At 42.5% G+C, this 20881-nt stretch overlaps 1 long non-coding RNA gene across 1 annotated transcript in view; it reads left to right on the forward strand.

Moving 5' to 3' along the window:
• Positions 1-20881, forward strand: part of LOC125634589 (uncharacterized) — a 144970-nt gene that overhangs the window by 51014 nt on the left and 73075 nt on the right. The window contains exon 6 of the long non-coding RNA XR_007355967.2: positions 17129-17214. This is a non-coding gene — a long non-coding RNA (uncharacterized LOC125634589). The remainder of the gene's footprint in view (positions 1-17128; positions 17215-20881) is intronic.

A 20881-nucleotide genomic window follows, 5' to 3' on the forward strand; every position in this document is an offset into this window, starting at 1 on the left:
GGGGGTGGTTAATATATATTGCTTTGTATTTATTTATGTTGGAGAAAGAGAGGTCAAAGAAATGTGCCTTCCACATGGAGCAGAAGGTGGTGATGACTGTGGTGGCCTTTAGTTCTTCAAGAAACTGTGACTGAAAGCACCCCCATAATTCACACTGTTATAGTAATCTTTGTACAAAATATGCCTTTTGAGGTATCATTTGAAAACTAATAACTCACTGGATGATTATATAATAATGTGGCTACATGCATTTCACTATTTGTAAAGTTATGAATTCCCCTTCTATGATAGTACATATTCAAAACCAGATGCCTTGTCTAGACAGAAGTTGTGTGTATCCTAAACAAAGCAATGTGTGTTTACCACAGTCTACATACAAGAAGTAAACAGGATCCTCAAGACAGCAGGGAGAGGAGATGGCAAGAAACAGACCAACTTGCATTTTAGCACACACAAATGGGGGAAGAAAGAGCTTGGAGTCTCATTCATTGCCAGACTCCATTTCTCCTTCCTCGAAGCTGGATAAACTTTACTTTGAAGGACAATCTTCAGGAGAATCCACTTTGAGCATTCACTGAACTATAAAACAGGGGTTTTCTGCTCCTTATCTCTTTTGCCTAGAAGACAAAGGCATGAGCACCTTTGGGCCTCAAGGAGAGGGTCAGTCTCCCATCTTGTTGGAAGGCTGTGGGGGAGAGAGGCGATCTTGAACAAAGCCTTGGATCCATACTTGCCAAATTAAGTTTTTAGACTTTTAGATTTATTTTCACTCATATTTACTGATGATCATTTCTAACTTTATCTGTTATACTTGAATTCACCTACATTACTATCTTCTGTTAATAAACTTGTTTTTGGTTTAGTCTAAAACAATCTAGTGCTGTGTTTAAACTGAATTATTTGGTTACAGCAGGTGAAATAACAAACTGTTGAAAATTAACTCCTTAAAGGGGCAACAAACCTCCCTATCTGAACTGTCCAGGAGAGGGCTGGACAATGCAAAACACATGTTTTTTTGGGGGGGGGGGGGTGAAGAGGGGGAAGCATTCAAAAATTAGGAAATGCCAGAATTAAGGTTGTCTTGCCAAAGGCATATAACTTATCCAAATTCAGACATTTTTTTTCATGGGAACCACAAAAGGCACATTCCTGACACAAAGGCAACTCCCATGCCAAATTTCAAGTCCCTGCTCCGAAGTATGGAGGTGGTAGAACTTCTCAACAAAATGGTGGTTAGAATTTTTTTAACATGGACAAAATATAATTTTCCCAAAGCTTATTCTTGGAAATGGCTGAACTTTCCAAAAAAAAAAAAAAAATACTCAGCCTGTGGTAGATACCTGGCATGGAAAATTCAGCTCAGGTGGTTAAAGTTGGGCAAAGTTATAAGCAACCAAAAACAGTCTTATAATGGGAATTATTGGGCGATCTTAATTATAGATGGCTCTGCCTATAATAATATCTTCAGTATTATTCATTTAACGTCTCTTGGAGTTTTCTTAAGTAAATTCTGAGAGAGCACCTCAGATTTGTGCCCACTATATTTATTCATTAAGCATCTCCTTACATTGACACCTCCATTCCTGCAGCAACTCTGGTAAACACATTTGTTGGTTATATCTCCATCCTGCAACCCTGAATCATATGAATGGTTATAATCAATGGCTTCAATGGGACAACTCACAGGAGTGCTGGTGGTGAGAGTGTCCCCTAGTTAGTGGAATGAGAGAGAGGTAATTCTGGTGCTTAGTGTAATTAGGAGCCAAGGTATTAACCAATGTTGTCAGTTACTTCTGAGAATTATAAATCAGATTTTAACATAGGTTACTATATGGCGGGGGGTGGGGGGGGTGGAATCTTGTCATGAGTAAAGCTCCCAGTGAAATGAGGTGGTGATATGTCAGAGTATATTTTATAGTGAGTTCAATGATAATTACCAACATGTGGGTAGAGAGTAGGTTCTGTAGCATATTAGGCCAAATTTTCTGCTGAAGTCAAATAATTAATTCCACAGTAGTTTTAAATCTATGTCAACTGCATTTTTTATTGTAATTTGGTGAATAAAACTTTTTATTTAAGCAGTGGAAAAATATCTAGCACAGATCTGTTTAATATACACTAATAAACTTCACATAAAGATCTATGTCTGTGTAGGTCAGTCTAACTTGTCACAGCACTAAAATACATACTAATTGTCAGCTAAATTCCCCATAGATTATTAATTTATACTACTTATTTACCTATTAGCATTCTCAGTTGTGCATGAACAAAATAACAGGCACAGCACAATGTGGTGTTTAGATGCTGTTTGTAATTATTAGAACTGGGAGCACTGGCTGATGGGAGTCTGAAAGGACTGGAAACAGGAAGGAGGGGGGGAAGTTGAGGAGGTGGAGTGAGAGCTACCGAGGGTGCAGCAGCAGCTTGGTAAAGAGGTTTCAACTTTAAAAAATAAAGTCCTGTTGAAGTTTGTTAGTACCTTGCCTGGCTGCTACAACATTTTGGTGACGAGGAGGAATCTTCTGCCTCTGAACCCACCTGCACCCTTTTTGCAAAGCCCAGGTGAGCCTCCAATTGCTTTTACTGCCTGGATCCATATGTTTGAGACTTACCTGCTTGCAATCACTGCTACAGAGATTTCTGAAGTAAGAAAGCATGCTCTGCTAATCCACTGCCTTGGAACAGAAAGGCAGCGTATATTTTACACTTTTCCCCTTGCAGATGATAAATATGAGACTGCACTCACTGCATTAAAGAACTTTTTTGTGCCAAAAGTGAATGCAGTAGCTAATCGCTACAGATTTCGCCAGCGTGAGCAGAAACGAGGGGGAACTATAATGCAGTATATTGCTTCCCTGAGGAGTCTGACTGTAACTTGTGACTTTGGGAATATGGCAGATGAGATGATTGAGACCAGCTCATTGAGAAAATAACCATGCTTCATGTAAGAGAGCGCTTACTTCTAGAACCACAACTTACACTAGAAAAAGCAATAACCATTGCTATTCATATTGAGTCAGCTACAACTGAAGCCAAAATAATGAGCTTGGATACAGGAGGCACAGTCCAGGCTGTGACTCCTTTGCAGAAAAGTTCACTATCGCTGCAGACAAACGATTACAAGAGGAAAACTAATGGAAAATCACCAAATCAGCAAATTCAAAATACAGTAAAAGCATTCTTTCGCTGTGGATCCCCACAACACCTTTCAAGCTATACAGGATGTCCGGCAAAAGTAGCTCAGTGCAATCATTGCAAAAACTTTGGGCATTTTGCTAACAGCAGCCAGTTCAATCAACAGGTGCATGCAGTTACAATACCAGATGTTACTTGCTGAGCGTGGACAAAATCACTACTGCACATATTCCAGAACAAATAAAGTGCACTGTAAATGTTTCCTCCATATCCTCAGTCAAATCACACTCTATTCAGCTAATGTTGGACACTGGCTCAGCAGTATCTATATTACTTGATTCCATCTATCTGCGTTACTTTAAAGATTTGCCTCTTACTGAACCCAAACTTCACTTGGTGTGCTATTTGAAAAACCATATTCCAGTACATGGCTGCCTGCCAGCAATAGTTACTGTGGTGATTGCTGTGTAACTGCAGAGTTCTACATTGTCCACAAAGGCACTCCTATCCTTGGCAGAGATTTATTGTCTGCTTTAAATCTCAGGGTAGTTAATAGACAATTGATCTTTCTCAGCAAAGCACTCTTGCGGTACACACACCAGTTTCAGCTGGGACCCAATACCAGGTTAAGGAGAAACTCAGCTGTGCTTATGGGTTTCTGCCTAAAGTTAAAATGTGGAATAATGTGATGCCTGTACGACAAAAGTTACTGTGCTTGCCATTTTCAGTCAGGGAAGCTGTTTCAGAGGAACTTAGAAAACTTGTTCAAAAGGACATTATTGAAGAGATCGACTCCTCAGAATGGGTTTCACCTATAGTAGTGACGCAGAAGAAGGGTGGAGGCATTCACCTTTGTGTGGACTTAAGAGAGCCAAATAAAGCTATTGTGATTGACAGCCATCCTCTTCCTCACATAGAAGAAGTATTTGCAGAACTCTGTGGAGCAAAGATGTTTTCTACTCTTGATTTGCAGAGCGCATACCACCAGGTTATGTTGCATGAAGATAGCAGAGACCTCACAGCATTTATTACACATGAGGGACTCTTTTGTTTTAAACGTGTTCCATACCGTCTCGCATCTGCCCCAAGTGCCTTCCAAAAATGATGTCATTGATTCTGAAGAATCAACATGGAGTTCAGTGCTATCTGGATGATATTATCATGTTTGGAAATACTTTGGAGGAGCATGACAATAACCTGTAGTCTGTACTAAACTGCATCAGCAAAGCAGGCCTCAAGCTCAACAGGTCCAAATGCAAATTTAGACAAACTGAACTATCCTTTCTTGGGCATACAATTTCACAGGCTGGACTAAAACCGGATCCAGATCATATCCTGGCAATTTCAAATGCTCCTCCTCCAACAGATTTGCAAACCTTACGTTCCTTCTTGGGTCTTAACTCCTGGTATGCAAAATTCATTCCCAATTATGCTTCTGTCATTGAACCATTATGAGAATTACTATGGAGAAGTTCAACCTTAGTGTGGACAATGGATACACAAGTTTCAAAACGGTGAAAGACTTGATTGTACATAGTCCAGTACTTGCACTATTCACTCCTGCATTGCCCACAATTGTAACTACTGATGCTTCTGATTATGGGCTTGGGGCTGTCCTCACACAACTTCATGAGGACAACACAGAGAGGACTGTTGCATTTGCTTCAAGAACAATAAGTAAAGCCGAGAGGAAATATTCTACAGTCAAAAAATAAGCACCTGGTTGTGTCTGGGCTACTGAAAAATGGAGAACTTACCTGTGGGGCCGCAAGTTCAAGTTGCTCACAGACCACAGCCCTTTGACAACATGGCTCACCACGAAAGGACTGGGAAGAGCAGGATATCATATTGCTAGATGGTCTGCAAAACTACTCTCTTTCAATTATGACCTGGAATATAAGCCTGGAAACCAAAATGTGGTCACTGATTGCCTTTCTCGCTTGCCTTTGCCTTCACCAGATGGTCCACCGGAGGATGAGGATGTAGTAGTTGTGCTTATTACAAGCACTCTTACTGCAGTTACAAAAGAACAATTTCAAGCTGCTTGTTCAGCATGTCCAATTCAACAAAAGCTACGGAAATTTCTGACAAAGAGATGGCCCAGTAACCCTAAAAACCTTGACCCAGTTTTGCTGCCTTATTTTAGAGTTCAGGATGAACTTTCTTTGCCTGATGGCTGTGTGCTTCGAGGTACACACTGGCTACTTGTGCCAGAAGAATTACAGTCAAAACTCATACACCTGGCACATGATACACATCAAGGAATTGTCAGAACCAAATGACTACAGGATCTGTATTGGTGGCTAGGGATGGACTCTCAAACAGAAGCACTCATAAAATCCTGTGTCACTTGCCAAATGCATGATAAGACAGCAGTGACATGTACCCCTCCATTACAGCCTGTTCCTCTTCCTGAATCTGCATGGGAAAAAGTGGCGATGGACATTGTAGGACCCTTTGATACTGCTGCAATTGACTGCTGTTATGCCATCACTTTAATAGACTATTTCAGTAAATGGCCTGAGGTAGCATTTACATCACAAATCTCTTCTGCTACAGTAATTAAGTTCCTCTCTTCAGTGTTTAGCAGGGAAGGTAACCCCAAAGAACTGGTTTCAGATAATGGTAGTCAATTTACTTCCTTGGAGTTTGAAACTTTTCTAGCACAGAGGAACATTTTACACAGAAGCTCATCCCTATATTACCCTCAAGCCAATGGGGAAATTGGACGGTTTAACAGAAGTTTGAAAGAGAGTTTGCAAAAGGCTAAACTGAAAGGGCGATTGTGGATACCCTTCACTACTGATTTCTTGCAAGCATACCAGGCTACACAACATGCCACAATGCAAAGATCACCCACAGAGTTACTGCATGGGAAACAGATGAATACAAAACTGAACATTGCTGGATTGTTAAAGGCACGACCTGATGCCCCTACCGAGGATGATGTAAGAAAAACAGTTGAACAGAACCAAGCAAAGTCTAAGGCTTTCACAGACAAGTGGCGGGGTGCTAAGGAACCAAAGTTTGAGTGTGATTCCTTAATTAAAATACAAAAATCTGGAATTTTATGCAAAGGGGACCATAAATTCACAGCTCTTCTTAAAATCATAGAGAAGAAGGGACCTTACACCTATCGACTTTCTGATGGGCGGGTAGAGAATGCTTCTTATCTTGCACCTGCCTATGCACCAAGAGGAGATTATGCCAACACCCAGTCTACATTGGATGACTTCACCGTAGTATCAACACAACAAGACATTGCACTGGAACCGGGGCTTGAGAGATGGCCTGTCAGACCCAGATGACCACCGTCTGGACTAGAGACTGTTATGTAATATCTACAGTGTGTTTAGTGTAATATTTCTGCCAACAGTATCGTGTCTTGTTTCATATTTGTTCCTGTGATTAGAACAACAATGTTTATTTTAATTGGGAGAGTTTCTTCAGAGAGGAGGGAATGTGGTGTTTAGATGCTGCTTGTAATTATTAGAACTGGGAGCACTGGCTGTTGGGAGTCTGAAAGGACAGGAAACAGAAAGGAGAGGGAAGCTGAGGAGGCAGAGTGAGAGCTACTGAGGGTGCAGAAGCAGCTAAAGAGGTTTCCACTTTAAAAATAAAGTCCTGTTGAATTTTGTTAGTACCTTGCCTGGTTGCTACAACACACAGTAAATGCTCATTTATGACACTTCTGAAACGTTTTGTAATGACAAACACCATTACCATAACAATTTTTCACCAAAGAGATAATGGGGGGGGAGTAAAGAGGCGTATTCACATTTGAATTTTAAAAGATGACACTTTCTTTTCTGAAGGTAAAGATATCATGGTGAAATCCTGGTTCCGTTGAAGTCAATGGCAAAGCTCCCTTTGATTTCAGCTGAACCAGGATTTCAATGTATATGTATCCTGATTCTGCAGTGCATCAAATTTTTCATTTAAAAATGAATGCAATCAAAATTGTATTTAAGTAAGCACATTTTAATGTAATCAAAATATGATAAAAAGAGAGGAAAGAATAAAGCCCAAATTCACAAGCTGTATAGGGGTCCCTTTGCACCACTCAGCTAGCATAAAGAGTATGTCTACATGGCAATGAAAAATCCACTGCTGGCCCCTGCCAGCTGAAGGGGTTGGACTAAGGGGTTATTTAATTGTGGTGTAGACTTTGGGCTTCAGCTGCAGCCTAAGCTCTGGGATGCTCCCACCTCACAGGCTCCCAGAGCCCTGGCTCCAGCCTGAGCCTGAATGTCTAGACTACAATTAAACAGCCCCTTAGCTCGAGACCTGTGAGCCTATGTCAGCTGGCACAGGCCAGCTGCAGGTTTTTAATTGCAGTGTAGACCTAACCAAAGAGGCCATAACCCAACCACACAGGAACTCACTGCTAGTGTGCCTAAACAGCAGCGAGGCCCTCTATCTCTGCTGCCTTTTTGAGCTGAAGAGCAGGAAGGGGCATAATGGAACTTGGCCATGGCAATCCTTCACTGGCTTTTGGGCCATTAAGCTGCCTCGTATCAACTTTAAATGATTTCTGGGGAGTTCCCTGAGAATCTGGGAGTTGAAACCTCCCATCTCCCAATCCCTAGAGCCAGAGTAAGGTTGGTCCAGTGGTTAGGGGTCCAGCCTAGGACATTGTAGACCTGGATTCAAGTCCCTGCTCTACCACGTTCTTCCTGTGTGACCTTAGGCAAGTCATTTAGTCCTGGATCCACAAAAGTTCTTAGGTCCCTAAATGCCACTTTTAGGTGCTACTGTGATCAACATAACCCCAGCTCAGCTGCTGCCTAACCCTGTAGGTACCTACATTTTTGCTATAAAAGTTCCCTAGGAGCCTACGTTTCTGCCTTGGGCATGTGCGCTGTGGGCTTGCTCTAGATGTTCAGACTTCTTTCACTCCTGCCTAAGCCCCAGTGTGAGGCACAAACTGGGGGAAGACAGGAAGTGGAATGTCTATCTTGCCTGGAGGGATCAATCTGGTAGGTGTACCCAGAGGCTTCCTAACTCCACTTAAAACAGACAAAGGGGTAATAGGAGGAACTCCTTTATAACTTTTAGACTTGTGAATTTAGGACACTTACCTGGGATATAGGGGACATAGTTCAATTCTTCCCTTTGCCTGAGGAGAGAGGATTTGAACTGGGGTCTCCCACTGCCATTCGAACAATAATGAGGACATATAAAAAAAAGAATTTAGCCCTAAGTCAGTAAGGAATCATTACTCTTCTGGATTGCTAATGAAGTATATCAATATCTTGGACTAACATATACATTTATATACATAAATTTAAATATGTTTTATCATTATTATAAATTTGCAAGGATTTAATTCTTTTTCACAAACTTTTTTTATACCAGCTCTGGAGTATTGAAATATTTCAGTGATTGTAAAAAACTAATTGAAAGTGACATTCTGAAACTTTGAAATTAAAAATCTAGTACAACATTTTGGAAAAACGCCCATGATTTTTTTTAAGCCAGTTCTGATGAGTGACAAAGGAAAGGCTCATGAACATGGTTAAAAGCCCTTCAGAATTCAAGTGCATGTTTGCAAACACTGTGCATAATTCTTCAGTTCTAGTTCCACTACACTCCAGTTGTGAGTAGGACCCAGATCTTCAAAGGTATTTAGGTGCCTTTGATAATTTGGACCTAGCTGACCATATTACAAAGCCACCCTCACAACTGGAGCTGACATATGTTTTGAGCACCTCAGGAAAGGCCAATCACAGACTGGATGTAAAAATGAAATTCCCATCTCAACCCTAGAATTGGTCCCCTCAGAGTAGGCCATTCTAAGGAAGCTCATACTATTGTTCTAAGCCAGTGGTTTTCAACCTTTTATCATTTACAAAACCCTAAACAATATTGAATGGAAATCTTAGATATAGTCTGCAGATCCTCAGGGGACCATGGACCAGAGGTTGAAAACCACAGTTTTAAGCCCTCTCGAAATATCCAAAAAATCCTGAATCCCGTGGAACCCCAGCGAAGGAGTTTTGGGTGGGGGAGGATGGAGCTGCAAAATCCACTTATGTGGTTTTGTTAGCCTGTTTGGGTTATTTTAATGAGAAATATCACAAACCTAGTGACAGTGGCTGTAAAAGCTGTGAGGATGGTAAATAAATCACTCGTTCCCATCCCGTGCTGGGCTCACCAAAAAGTGAAATCTTCTCATGGTTAATTCTATGCATTGCAATGGGATCAGCCAGCAGCTATGCTTTCTGATCTGTTCCATTGTAAATCGCTTTGCATGTGCTAAAAATTTAAAAATCACTTTCTTTACATGTGCAAACTGCCAGTGAAGATCAGCAATTATAGTTGGAAATCACATTGAACATGCTGAAGCTGACTGAAAGCACTGAATAGTTAACACTAGGAAGAGGCAAACTCATTATGACTAATTTCAAACCCACTTGACATACTGTGGAAAATTAGATACACTGTGGAAAATAATGTGACTGAGCACGTTCAAAGGGGAATTAGATGTTTCCAAGTGTTGTGCCTTCTCCTCTGGTGAATCTGACTTCTGAGTGCTTACCAAACATTACATGCAGTGTCCTTTCTGATCTTCATGGAAAGTCAGAAACCATAAAAAGCGGGTCATGTAACACCACTTGGTAGCTGCAAATTAAGTCTGAATTTCTAACTTAAATGAATTCTTTGTTAGGCTAACCTTTCTTCTCTGGATACACTCGTTTCTAATGCAGAGCACTCCATTGTTCCAGAAAACTCCAAAGCCTGACAATTGCTCCAGTTTATTGAGGTGTCTAGAATAGCGATAGAATTTGGATACTTACTCTCTTTGACCATGCTCTTTCTCCCCACATCATCAGCTGGGGAAAAAAAAACTAACATTTATTCTCTGCTGTACATAGCTATCTGATGTGTTTTGGCCCTTGTTATCCTGGGATACTCCTGCAAGCCCTAAGAGCTGCCCTTCTGGTGACTGGTTCTCCTTTCTGATGTTCTCTCAAATGAACCTGCAGATATAGCATCTCTCTGGCATCAGCATTCAGCACAATGAGGGATGTCTATATTTTTGTACTGCATTAGTGAAAACAATCTTATCTTCATACTTCTGAGTTTCTCTGTCTGCTTTGGCAATCCCCTTGGGTGGTAGGGGCACATTTTTTGTATGAAGTTCTTTATCATAGAATCATAGAATATCAGGGTTGGAAGGGACCTCAGGAGGTCATCTAGTCCAACCCCCTGCTCAAAGCAGGACCAATCCCCAATTAAATCATCCCAGCCAGGGCTTTGTCAAGCCTGACCTTAAAAACTTCTAAGGAAGGAGATTCTACCACCTCCCTAGGTAACGCATTCCAGTGTTTCACCACCCTCCTAGTGAAAAAGTTTTTCCTAATATCCAATCTAAACCTCCCCCACTGCAACTTGAGACCATTACTCCTTGTCCTGTCCTCTTCTACCACTGAGAATAGTCTAGAACCATCCTCTCTGGAACCACCTCTCAGGTAGTTGAAAGCAGCTATCAAATCCCCCCTCATTCTTCTCTTCTGGAGACTAAACAATCCCAGTTCCCTCAGCCTCTCCTCATAAGTCATATGTTCCAGACCCCTAATCATTTTTGTTGCCCTTCGCTGGACTCTCTCCAATTTATCCACATCCTTCTTGTAGTGTGGGGCCCAAAACTGGACACAGTACTCCAGATGAGGCCTCATCAATGTCGAATAGAGGGGAACGATCACGTCCCTCGATCTGCTCGCTATGCCCCTACTTATACATCTCAAAATGCCATTGGCCTTCTTGGCAACAAGGGCACACTGCTGACTCATATCCAGCTTCTCGTCCACTGTCACCCCTAGGTCCTTTTCCGCAGAACTGCTGCCTAGCCATTCAGTCCCTAGTCTGTAGCTGTGCATTGGGTTCTTCCATCCTAAGTGCAGGACTCTGCACTTATCCTTATTGAACCTCACCATATTTCTTTTGGCCCAATCCTCCAATTTGTCTAGGTCCCTCTGTATCCTATCCCTGCCCTCCAGCGTATCTACCACTCCTCCCAGTTTAGTATCACCTGCAAATTTGCTGAGAGTGTAATCCACACCATCCTCCAGATCATTTATGAAGATATTGAACAAAACCGGCCCCAGGACCGACCCCTGGGGCACTCCACTTGACACCGGCTGCCAACTAGACATGGAGCCATTGATCACTACCTGTTGAGCCCGACAATCTAGCCAACTTTCTACCCACCTTATAGTGCATTCATCCAGCCCATACTTCTTTAACTTGCTGACAAGAATACTGTGGGAGACCGGGTCAAAAGCTTTGCTGAAGTCAAGAAACAATACATCCACTGCTTTCCCTTCATCCACAGAACCAGTAATCTCATCATAGAAGGCGATTAGATTAGTCAGGCATGACCTTCCCTTGGTGAATCCATGCTGACTGTTTCTGATCACTTTCCTCTCATGTAAGTGCTTCAGGATTGATTCTTTGAGGACCTGCTCCATGATTTTTCCGGGGACTGAGGTGAGGCTGACTGGCCTGTAGTTCCCAGGATCCTCCTTCTTCCCTTTTTTAAAGATTGGCACTACATTAGCCTTTTTCCAGTCATCTGGGATTTCCCCCGTTCGCCACGAGTTTTCAAAGATAATAAGCGCCAATTCCTTTAGCACTCTCGGATGCAACTCGTCCAGCCCCATGGACTTGTGCACGTCCAGCTTTTCTAAATAGTCCCTAACCACTTCTTTCTCCACAGAGGGCTGGCCATCTACTCCCCATGTTGTGATGCCCAGCGCAGCAGTCTGGGAGCTGTCCTTGTTAGTGAAGACAGAGGCAAAAAAAGCATTCAGAGTAACAGCCGTGTTAGTCTGTCTTTGCAAAAAGAAAAGGAGTACTTGTGGCACCTTAGCAACTAACCAATTTATTTGAGCATGAGCTTTCGTGAGCTACAGCTCACTTCATCGGATGCATACCGTGGAAACTGCAGAAGACATTATATACACACAGAGACCATGAAACAATACGCCCTCCCACCCCACTGTCCTGCTGGTAATAGCTTATCTAAAGTGATCATCAGGTTGGGCCATTTCCAGCACAAATCCAGGTTTTCTCACCCTCCGCCCCCCCACACACAGACTCACTCTCCTGCTGGTAATAGCCCATCCAAAGTGACCACTCTCTTCACAATGTGTATGATAATCAAGGTGGGTCATTTCCAGCACAAATCCAGGTTCTCTCACTCCCTCACCCCCCCCCAAAAACCACACACACAAACTCACTCTCCTGCTGGTAATAGCTTATCAAAAGTGACCATTCTCCCTACAATGTGCATGATAATCAAGGTGGGCCATTTCCAGTACAAATCCAGGTTTTCTCACCCCCCACCCCCATACACACACAAACTCACTCTCCTGCTGGTAATAGCTTATCTAAAGTGATCATTAAGTTGGGCCATTTCCAGCACAAATCCAGGTTTTCTCACCCTCCGCCCCCCCCCCCCCCCAACTCACTCTCCTGCTGGTAATAGCCCATCCAAAGTACATTAGCTTTTTCCACATCCTCTGTCACTAGGTTGCCTCCCTCATTCAGTAAGGGGCCCACACTTTCCTTGGCTTTCTTCTTGTTGCCAACATACCTGAAGAAACCCTTCTTGTTACTCTTGCCATCTCTTGCTAGCTGCAGCTCCAGGTGCAATTTGGCCCTCCTGATTTCATTCCTACATGCCCGAGCAATATTTTTATACTCTTCCCTGGTCATATGTCCAACCTTCCACTTCTTGTAAGCTTCTTTTTTATGTTTAAGGTCCGCTAGGATTTCACTGTTAAGCCAAGCTGGTCGCCTGCCATATTTACTATTCTTTCGACTCATTGGGATGGTTTGTCCCTGTAACCTCAACAGGGATTCCTTGAAATACAGCCAGCTCTCCTGGACTCCTTTCCCCTTCATGTTAGTCCCCCAGGGGATCCTACCCATCCGTTCCCTGAGGGAGTCGAAGTCTGCTTTCCTGAAGTCCATGGTCCATATCCTGCTGCTTACCTTTCTTCCCTGTGTCAGGATCCTGAACTCAACCAACTCATGGTCACTGCCTCCCAGATTCCCATCCACTTTTGCTTGCCCCACTAATTCTTCCCTGTTTGTGAGCAGCAGGTCAAGAAAAGCTCCCCCCTAGTTGGCTCGTCTAGCACTTGCACCAGGAAATTGTCCCCTACGCTTTCCAAAAACTTCCTGGATTGTCTATGCACCGCTGTATTGCTCTCCCAGCAGATATCAGGAAAATTAAAGTCACCCATGAGAACCAGGGCGTGCGATCTAGTAGCTTCTGCGAGTTGCCGGAAGAAAGACTCATCCACCTCATCCCCCTGGTGCGGTGGTCTATAGCAGACTCCCACCACTACATCACTCTTGTTGCTCCCACTTCTAAACTTAATCCAGAGACACTCAGGTTTTTCTGCAGTTTCGTACCGGAGCTCTGAGCAGTCATACTGCTCCCTTACATACAGTGCTACTCCCCCACCTTTTCTGCCCTGCCTGTCCTTCCTGAACAGTTTATAACTATCCATGACAGTACTCCAGTCATGTGAGTTATCCCACCAAGTCTCTGTTATTCCAATCACGTCATAATTCCTTGACATCACCAGGACCTCCAGTTCTCCCTGCTTGTTTCCAAGGCTTTGTGATTTATATTCTTCTCCAAAGGAAACATGCAAGTTGACATACCAGATACCTGTACAGAACAGAATCAACCGTAACATTTTTTTTCCTGTCACAATACTTGGCATTTGCTTTCATATGTTCTGTAAGAATGAGTCATATGCGCTGTATGAAAAGAGGTGATAGAACGCATGACTGAGGAAGGTCTTGTGTTTTAAGCTGTAGGTGAAATTTCAGAAGCAAAATAATTCAGAATGAAAAATGCCTTTGTGTTGTACTAAGTGGTGGGGTGGCAGTGGAGGGGCGATTTAATAGACGGAAGGACAGTGGTGTTGCAATAAGTGGGTGATTTTATGTCAGCGAAAGAGACACCATATTACTCTGATGGACTTGGAGTTCCTTTAACAGATGTGGTGTGTCATCTGTGCAATTTTATCCTGAGTCACTGTATACTGTCTGTTGCCAGTGCAATCACAGAAAGTTATTGAAATGAAGCAGTTTATGGAAGCAAAACAAACCCCTTCAAAATTCCGCTTCAAGCAGAGAGCAATTTTAGACTGAACAAATATAATTTGAAAAAGTTATAAGCCACTGGAAACAGGCTTATAACAACAAAAAGGTGCTGGGCAATCTATAGGCATCACTTAGCTCTGCCTATGATAAATCAGAATGCCAAAGATAGAGGATATTAATTTATAAAAATAATCAAACTACAGCAATCAAGATATTTATTACATTTTAATTTTATAAATGGGGACATTTTAATAAGGTGTGTGCTTCTCATTATTGAACAAGGGTGCAAATAGTTGTTTTCTTTGCTAATTCTCATGAAGATCAGATATTGAACTGATGGAAATCCTGATCCCGACTATACTCACATGGAGACCCATGGCAAAATTCTCATTGATTTCAGTTGAAGCAGGATAAGACCTTCTAACATGGAAGGCGGCAGGTCTGTTGAACTTTTAAAAATGAAGTCAAGGGGCAGGGGAGGGGGGGAAGAGGGATAGCTCTAAAATCCCTCATCCAATGAAGTCGTTTCACTGATTTCACAGGTCTGTGACCCAGATCCGCAAAGGTACTGACTTTAATGGAAGTTGGTGTGACCTAGGGGCCTTTTGGTTTTAACTGGCAGAGGGCACTGGGGACATAAATATTTACTGGGATCCCTGGGTCATATATATTGCATAATCTCTCACCAAAGAGTGGGTCAGTAGCCAGTGATCATCATAAACTATTTCCCATACAAGCATTAATTAAGAGAGATGTAAAATTCTACATTTCAAAACTGTTGAAGTAAAGCTTGTTCCCTGAGTCAAGGCATATCAGTGTAAAGAACAATGGACCTCCAGGGAGACAGGCTATGCTGTCTGGGTCAAGGGCAGGCCTGATAAGTTGCAAAGGCATAGGAACCCCAAAATTAGTCTCTGAAGAGGGAACCTCCTGGGATAAGAGACAATAATCTGTAACTTCATTTAAAAAAAAAAGAGGAGTGGGGACAAGATTTTTATCCTTCACCAAGGAGGCAAACTGATAGTGTGATTTGTCTTATGAAAGAGAGGTCACAGCCTGCCTGGCTGTAAAGCGTGGGTGAGCAATACTATATTGTCAATTAAGTCTAGGCAATAGCACATGTCGTCATGATTTAATTTTATATGTAACCATTTGTTTCCAGTACTCCGACTTGTTATTACTTTGAATGGCTATGCTTTGTTAAATAACCCTATTTTTGATTTCACTGTAAACAAATCTTAAGTGCTGCTCATTAAGCAGAGCAGTGATCTGAGGTGGAACTCGTAAGCTGGAGGGTACTGTTTCTTTGGAAGAACTGGGTCTGTGAATACTGATTGTCCAGTGGACCAGGGAATAGATACTCCAGGTAGACACTCAGAGGACTATTGTGATTATTAGACCTAAAAATTTACCGTAAGTTCAAATGTAAAAAGTCTGTGCAAGTTCATAAGTTGTCAGAATAGCTTATAAATTTTTGCCTGCTTGGAAATTAATGGTGGGGAAAAGGTCAAGTTTTCAATAAATGAATGTTATGAAACAGACAGATAAATTGGATTAGTTCAAACAAAAAGGGCCTACTGACAGGATTCAAAGACTGTGAGGTTTCACTCAATAAACATGAAGATTTGGGTCCAGAAATTAATGGATCAAAATTGGTGTGCCAGATATTAGGCCTAACTGGTGAATAGAATAATGAGGGGATGAACTATGCTGCTCACTTTTTTCCCTTTTGGGGTTTCTTAAAAAGACAAAAAAAAATCTCATCTTGCATCCTGTCTTGTGTTGTCTCATCTCATATTCCCTGACCCCAAGGTAGAAGGAGTAGACCAAACTAAAAGACCTTATTCCTACACACACACACTCTCTCTCTCTCTCTCTCACTCTCTCTCTCTGTGTCTCTCTGTCTCTGTCTGTCTTACCTTTTCATCAAATCCTGTTATCAACTGCAGGGCTGTATTAACTCTCCTTTGGGCCCGGGGCTATTAGATTTTGTGGAGTTCCTGTATACAAGTCCTTTTCCTAATTTAAAACAAAATGATCACAATTATGGCACTGAAGCTATTAACACTATTACTAAACTTGCTTTTTAATTAACATAAAGCCATCCTGTGGTTACATTTCAGTCTTAAAACATGTAGAATATAGTTAAGTTAATTCAAAATAGCCTACTTCTTACCTTAGAACAACTGTAATATTGGTTTCTTTCTGGGAGGGAGTTTGGGTGCAGGTGGGGACTCTAGGCTGGGACAGAGTGTTGGGGTGCAGGAGAGGGTGAGGGGTGCAGGCTCTGGGAGGGAGTTTGGTGAAGGAGGGGGATTCTGATCTGGGGCAGGGGGTTGGGGTGCATAAGGGGATGAGAGGTGCAGGCTCTGGCCAGGAGGCGCTTACCACAGGAGGCTCCCAGCCAGCAGTTCAGCATGGCTCAGGCAGGCTGCTTGACTGCATGTCATGGCCCCACACCGCTCCTGGAAGTGGCCGGCGGCTGGCACATCTCTGCATGCCCCAGGCGGGAGGAGGACAGTGTGTCTCCGTTCACTGCCCACAAGCGCCGTCCCCGCAGCTCCCATTGGCCAGTTCCCAGCCAATGGGAATTGTGGGGATGGTGCTGGGGGAGGGGACAGCATGCAGAGCCTCCTCCTTCCCCCGGCCAGGGGCCACAGAGACGTGCCAGCAGCTGGCCACTTCCAGGAGTGGCATGGGGCCACGGCATGCAGATAGCCTGCCTGAGTCCTGCTGTGCCACTGGACTTTTAGCAGCCTGGAGATTGCGATCGACTGGCAGAGGCTCCAGGATCGACCAGTCGATCGTGATTGACTGGTTGGTCACCACTGAATTGTATATAATTATGGATTTATTTTTGCAGGACCCCCCCTTAGCCTGAGGCCCTGGGCTGCAGCCCCTAAAGCGTCTGCATTAATCCGGCCATGATCAACTGCATGCATCAGCACGGTAAGATAAGATGACAATCCTGCCCTTTCTATGGAGAAAAGACCCAACCAGGTAACATCCTTGACTGGAAAGTGAACCAGGGTCCAAACAACAGGTGTCCTGGTTGACCTGCCAGTCAAAGCATCCATTTGTGACTGTCCAGCCATCCACTGTTCTAATTACATCAACAAAAGCTGTATTTCTTCCACCTTTTCTGTCCTATCTCTTCTCTACCTTGTGATTGTCTGGTTGTTAGAAACAGGAGAAGTGAATACCTTTTCCACAGCAGGACTGAGAGTAAAATTAACCCTTTCCTTTCAGATTTTTTTTAAAAGGTTGTTCTGAAAATAAGACAAGACTCTGATATTTTGCTTCCAAAAGGAGAGAGCCTCTCAGGGTTTTGGTTGTTTGTTTGGTTGATAATCACTCAATTACAGTTTCAATATAAGTGCATGTTTAAATTGCTTGTTCGTTCTTGTGTTTTGATCAATAGACTTGCAGCTTTAGAATGAATGCTTTTGGAACCAAGTAAAACCAAGGCCTCTGTAGGCACCCCTACCCCCCCCAAGTTAAGTGTCACTCTTTTACAGGTGTTCATTAACCCTTGCACTGTCCAGCATTAACTCTTTTGGTCCTTAAGATCAATACAACAACGTTCAGGGGTTGGAGTGTTCTTATTGCTAACCTGCAGAGGGACAGCGGAGCCTACGTAGGCCTTGAGGGCAGTGCTTGTGTTGCCTGTGGTCAGTGGAGTTGGGGAGCTCACCCGGGGCAGGCACAGACCAGGCTTTCTCATGCTAAGGGCAGGTCATAGCAAGGTGCTTCACAATGCAGGGTATCCCCAGGAAGCATCACAGTTGGGTGACTAAATACCTTTGTGAATCTGGGCCTATGTAACTACCATCTTAGTACAAATTTAATGCAAGACCAAATCTACGACTGACAGATTCCCAGATACAGGTTCAGAGCCTCAACTTTGATCACACAAATACCCACTATAATTCCATTTTACTGCAGGAATCGTGAGCTTTGTTTTGACAGCAGAACTCCCACCTGTGAATAATGCACAAGATAAATATACAAATTTGGGCAGTTGGGGATGCCCATATCCTGAGTTTGCTCCAGTCTGGAAGAAAGATGCCACAATGTAGTAAAGCTGCTCAACTTAAAACAGACAAAAACTTTAGGTTTATAAAACGATAATTTGAGGATTAACTGAGACTCAGTCTCAAACATACAGATTCTTCTGTACCAAATAGTACACAGGCAACAAATCCTGTGCCTTTAAAACATACACTACTGACTTGGCATTAATGTCATTACATTGTGCTGAGCTGTACAAGTAGCAAGTGCCCAGTTTTTTAAATGGGCTCGTAGCCATAAGGAGAAGGCTATCTTCTTGCTGCAATTAGTAAAAACTTTTCTCAGCTTTCAGGGCAGAGATCTCCACCTCCCCTCTGGTCTGGCTGTCTCACTCTGGGTCTGGCTGAACTAACTGAAGAGTTTGGTGCCTCTTTTTTTCTTTATACTTGGGAGTGGAACGGGCCACCACTCTTGGAGATGTCCTACTGCCCAAGGGTTCGTGAACTTCTTCCTTTGTTTACCAGCTAGTCCAAGACCAGCTAGAGTCAGTGGATAGCTGCTCCACTCTTCTGGCAGGAGGAAAACTACAGTTTAAAAGGACCAGCAACAGAAGCATGGGTGACAGTTGCACACAATAAATATGGATTAAAAATTGGCTAGCGGATAGGTCTCAAAATGTAACTGCAAATGGGGAATCATCACTGAGTGGACGTGTTTCCAGTGGCGTACATCAGGGGTTGGTTCTTGATCCTATGCTATTTAACATTTTTTATCAAGGACCTGAATGAAAATATTAAAAAAATGACTCAAAGTTTGCAGATGATCCAAAAACTGGGGGGAGTGGTAAATACTGAAGAGAACAGGTCACTAATTCAGAGTGATCTAGATTGCTTGCACTAGTTTACCAAGCAAACAAAATATGTTTCAATATGAGAAAATGTATACATCAAAGAACAAAGAATATAGATCATATTTATAGAATGGGGGACTCTATCCTGGGAAGCAATGACTCTAAAAAAGATTTGGGGGTCACGGTGAATAATCATCTGAATATAAGCTCACAGTGTGAAGCTGTGGGCAAAAAAGATTAGGCATCGCAGGATGACATTAAGAGGAGAATCTCAAGTAGGAACATAGAGGAACATATTTGGCAGTGGTGCAATTGCTGCTGGAATATTGTGTCCAGTTCTGGTGCCCACAATTCAAGATGGGTATGGATAAATTGGAAAGGATTCAGAGAAGAGCCACAAGAATGATTAAAGGATGAGATCTTTGATTCTGTCACTATAAAGCATGTTTTCTAAATCTATTTAGCTTAACAAAGACAAGGTTAAGGCATAACTTGATACAGTTTATAAGTATATACATGGGGAACAAATATTTAATAGTGGACTTTTCAATTTAGCAGAGAAAGGCATAACACAATCCAATGGCTGAAAGCTAAAGCTAGACAAATTCAGACTGGAAATAAGGAGTAAAGTTTAAGCAGTGAGAGTAATTGATCACTGGAAGAATTTACCAAGGGTCATGCTGGATTCTCCATCACTAACAATTTTAAAATCAATATTGGAATTTTATTTGGAAGATATGCTTTAGGAACTATTTTAGAGAATTTCTGTGGCTTGTGTTATCCCAGAGGCCAGACTAGATGATCAGAGTGGTCCCTTCTGGCCTTGGAATCAATGAGTATTACATTTGAGGCCCATTCCTATGGACAAAACTATCATTGGTTTGAGCGGATGAAGGACCGAGCCATTTATGGTACCTCTTGCCCTTGTAGCCGGCCCTGGTTGGTACTTTTCCTTCTCTTCTGTTCTTTCATAAAAAAGTGACTTCAGTCAAACTCTTCTCAAATTTCTCTCTTTCTCTCTCTAATCTAAAGAACTTCACTGAGCTCTGACATCAACAGGAGATTTGTCTGAGTAACATCTTCAGAATTCAGCCTTCAATTCTCACCATATTTTACTTTTATCCCATGCCTCCCACATCAGAAAATCCGTTCCCTGGCTCTTCTGTTGTGTTGACTCATTTTTACTTGACTTTTGATCAAATCCTTCTTAAAGGCTTGAAGCATCAGGGAAAATTCATTAGATTATCTACTCCGGCTTCTTTACTTAGTGAGCTCGGTCCCTGGTTGTTATGACAACTATACTTTTATGACTTTGCTAATACATAACCTCCTGGCCCCTGCAATTGTCAGAGGCAACATCCATCTAAGCTATGAAAAGAACCATCTAACATTTCCTGTCTTCATAACAGTGTAGTATACCTTTTAAACCCTTTTATAGTCCTAGCCTTCACAACCTCCTCAGGCAAGGAGTTCCACAGGTTGACTGTGCGCTCTGTGAAGAAGAACTTCCTTTTATTTGTTTTAAACCTGATGCCCATTAATTTCATTTGGTGGCCTCTAATTCTTATATTATGGGAACAAGTAAATAACTTTTCCTTATTTACTTGCATCACACCACTCATGATTTTATATACCTCTACCATATCCCCCCAGTCTCCTCTTTTCCAAGCTGAAAAGTCCTAGACTCTTTAATCTCTCTTCATATGGGACCCGTTCCAAACTTCTAATCATTTTAGTTGCCCTTCTCTGAACCTT

Source organism: Caretta caretta, chromosome 3 (genome assembly GCF_965140235.1).
Source record: "Caretta caretta isolate rCarCar2 chromosome 3, rCarCar1.hap1, whole genome shotgun sequence".
Lineage (NCBI taxonomy): Eukaryota > Metazoa > Chordata > Testudines > Cheloniidae > Caretta > Caretta caretta.